The sequence below is a fragment of the Podarcis erhardii genome (genome assembly GCF_964252035.2).
Source record: "Podarcis erhardii genome assembly, chromosome: 4".
Lineage (NCBI taxonomy): Eukaryota > Metazoa > Chordata > Lepidosauria > Squamata > Lacertidae > Podarcis > Podarcis erhardii.
The window spans coordinates 93,409,692-93,412,982 of record NC_138508.1 but is presented as its reverse complement, the minus strand read 5'-3'; the positions used below and the strand labels follow the sequence as shown (position 1 = coordinate 93,412,982).

The window sequence follows — 3,291 nt, the reverse complement described above, 5'->3', positions numbered from 1 at the left end:
CTTCTGGTGAACCAGAGCAGCGCATGGAAACGCCGTTTGCCTTCCCGCCGGAGCGGTACCTATTTATCTACTTGCACTTTTGACGTGCTTTCAAACTGCTAGGTTGGCAGGAGCAGGGACCAAGCAATGGGAGCTCACCCCGTCGTGGGGATTCGAACCACCGACCTTCTGATCGGCAAGTCCTAGTCTCTGTGGTTTAACCGCTCACCACAAATTATCAGGTAAATTTGAGAGGCTTCTTCGCTATATTCCACAGTGAGAAATGTGAACCATAGGCTCAGTTAGTAGCAGATAGTGATGCTTTTGAAGTGTATAATTAGTTAACCGATTGAATTTATGAATTTGCCCAGCTTGTAGTGTTTGGTTGTGATATGAATCAAGCACTGTTTCTCCATCTTTTAGAATGTTAAATGAGATTTTGCAAATGCTTGATCAGTGTTCAACGGATCAAATCCCCGCAGCCCGGCTGCTTTAAAGGCATACACACAGAAGTCCTTTAATTAGAATACCATATGTGCAGTGCTCTGGAAATATTTTTGTAAGCATGCTTGCTTCCAGTCTCATAATGGACAATATGTTTCTGCGGCTTGTCACCTGGCATTGAATTGTCATTCTCTGGGCGCTCATCCCCTTTGGCCACCAATTATTCACCCACCACAACCAGCCATCCTGGCTCTTGTGTACAATATAACATTTGATGCAAAGTTGTGCATGTTGTTTTCTGCATACTGTAGCAAACTAGATAACAACCACACTTCAAAAGAACGCTATATCTTCTAGAAATGAGTCTGGCTATTTTTTATTTAGAAATGAAACCAACCAGGTGTTGTTACTTCTTCCCCGATAAAGGACAGTTTTGAGATAGCTTATTTTCATAGTTGGGTTGTTTCATGCTTCACCGAATGGAATTAATAGCCCACAGGTTTATAGCACCCACAATGGTTGTTACCTAACAAAAAAAGAGAGAAGCTATGCCGTACCACACAAGGTCAGTGTGAACAAACCCAACATGTCAAGTTGTTTCAGGTTTAATTTCGGAAGTATCTAAATGTGTCTCCTGAACACTCAGTCTTTCATCTTGAAATACATGTGCCTCCTCCTTCTTACACCCCGCCCTAAATTTTATCATGCTTCATCACCATGAACTGTTCAAAATCAATTTTACTTGCTGTAAGCTGTCATTTCCTTAATACTATGATTGCCCATGTTTTCACATGACTTTTGAAAGCCCTTCCCACAGACTCGGTTCCTTGAAAAATCCATTTCTGTTTTAATGTTGGTTTAAACTGTATTGGAAAAACCTGATGAGAGTGTCACCCTGAATTATCTTAAAAGTACTACTTATGGGCACGAGATCAGCCTCGTTTTTCTTGGTACAAATTAAAGCACATATACTGATTTCTAGGTAACAAAGGGGAATAAATCAGAAATGCCTTCCATCTGCATCAATGTCTGAGCAAGAAAGCACATTCTGTTCAACAGAACTTAAGTCTTGTAGTTTATCAGTGCAATCATTTGCATGCTTAATTAGAAGGAAATTCCACTGTCTTTACTAAAGCTTCCTCCCTAGTAAGTATGGAAAACACAACTCACATTCACAGTGGTTATAATCCAGAGATTTCTTCCTTGCTTGCTTATTTTGGGTGATTTTTACCCTGCTTCTTCAGGCAGTCATTTCCTAGACAAGCTAACAAAAAATTAAAATGTAAACACAATAGCAATAATCCGTCAAGTTTTGATTCATCATTACAAGTATGTAGGCATTTTATGGGGCTTCTTTTTTTATTTAAAAAATCCTTAAATTTCAACATGTCCTCCTCCAGCTTTACCACAAACTGAAGCCTCCCTTCAGGCCAACTCTCTTCCTGGGAATTTTACCAAACCTCCCCGCTTGGTAAAAACACATTATGCTGAACACATGCATAAGCTGTGAAATGGTGTAAATTTATTGATTTGGACAGCTCAACTGTTCTATACATAGGTACACACAGGTACACACTGATTGGATGTAATGTGTGAACACCACTTGTACCCATAAATCAGGGGTAGTCAACATGGGGTTTTCCAGACGTTGGACTCCTATCACCCCTGATCATTGGCCATGGTGGTTGGGGATGATTGGATCTGAAGATCAACAACATCTGGAGAGGTGTTACTGAACTCAGTTTGGGGGACAAATCTGTTTGCATGGTTACCCCCAAAACTGTGGAATAGAATGGAAGAAAATTTTGGTAGAGTTCACCTGAATAACTGTCTTGAAATCTGAGAAGCAGAAATGCTAATAAGTCCATAGTCAATGTGAAGTGTGAAGATTTGTTACTCCATGCGACTGGCAGGGCTGTGTGAGCTTCCTTGTGCCCCAGTAATGTTAAGAACATGTCAAACCCTAAAACGATGGAAAACTGATTCAATGGAAAACCCTAAAACAATGGAAAACTGGTCACAGGTCTCTCCTGTGACCTTCCACTTACTGATACAGAGCTGATTTTGTGTGTGTGTGTTTAAGAAAAAGTGGGATGAGGGGGGGAAATGACAAATCAGAATGCAGAAAAATTTGGGGTGTCATTGGAGATAAAAAAAAAAAGACTGTGTTCCGTGTTAGAGCTCACTTCTTTCTCTTTCCCGCTTAATTTTATTTTTTTTACTTAGCTCAATTTTTCTATTTCCGCTTATTCTCTGGAGTCCAGCTTTCTTTTCTTTTCTTGCTTCAGTTTTTGAAGCTGCTCTTCGCTATTTTCTCTGAGCCAGCCTTTTGATGCCTGGAAATTTGGTTCATGAACAGTTTCAGACACATGCAGTTTTTATAGGTTTTTATTTCCCCTAAAATCCTTTTCATTTTCACTTTACTTTCTCTTTATTCCCTTCTGACGCTTAGACTGCACCATTTCAACATTTCCCCCTCTTCATGCTTTAGTACTTATTTCCCATTTGGATCATTCTGGACCCTATACACAGGATTCTGCATTCATCTCTCTTAACTCCCCCACCTTAGTTCACAGAGGTTAGTTCCATAGAACCAGGTTTGGCTTGGTAGCTACGTGAAGGTAGAGCACAGCTATCATGACCAGTGGCTTAGCGTGGGTTGCCAGCACCCGGGGCCACACGGAGTGGGGGGTGGGGAGGAAACGGATGGAGTATGTATGTGCATTTGACTGCCTAACGGTGTCTGCATCACCCAAGAGATTGCAGCCACAGATATAAGATAAGAAAAGAAGAGTCGTTCCATTGTCTGGAGAGGTCACTTCCTGGTTCGCATGAAGCCTAGCAACAGAAGCACACAGCTGTATTGAG

The 3,291-nt window shown here is 41.1% G+C and overlaps 1 long non-coding RNA gene across 1 annotated transcript; it reads right to left on the bottom strand.

Annotated features, from left to right (window-relative positions):
* Positions 1-772: 772 nt before the first annotated feature.
* On the bottom strand, positions 773-1,688 carry LOC309339961. Its single transcript, XR_014155702.1, has 2 exons — positions 1,594-1,688; positions 773-949 (listed from the first exon to the last, which is right to left on the bottom strand). It is a non-coding gene; the product is annotated as an uncharacterized lncRNA (long non-coding RNA).
* Between the last annotated feature and the right edge of the window lie 1,603 nt (positions 1,689-3,291).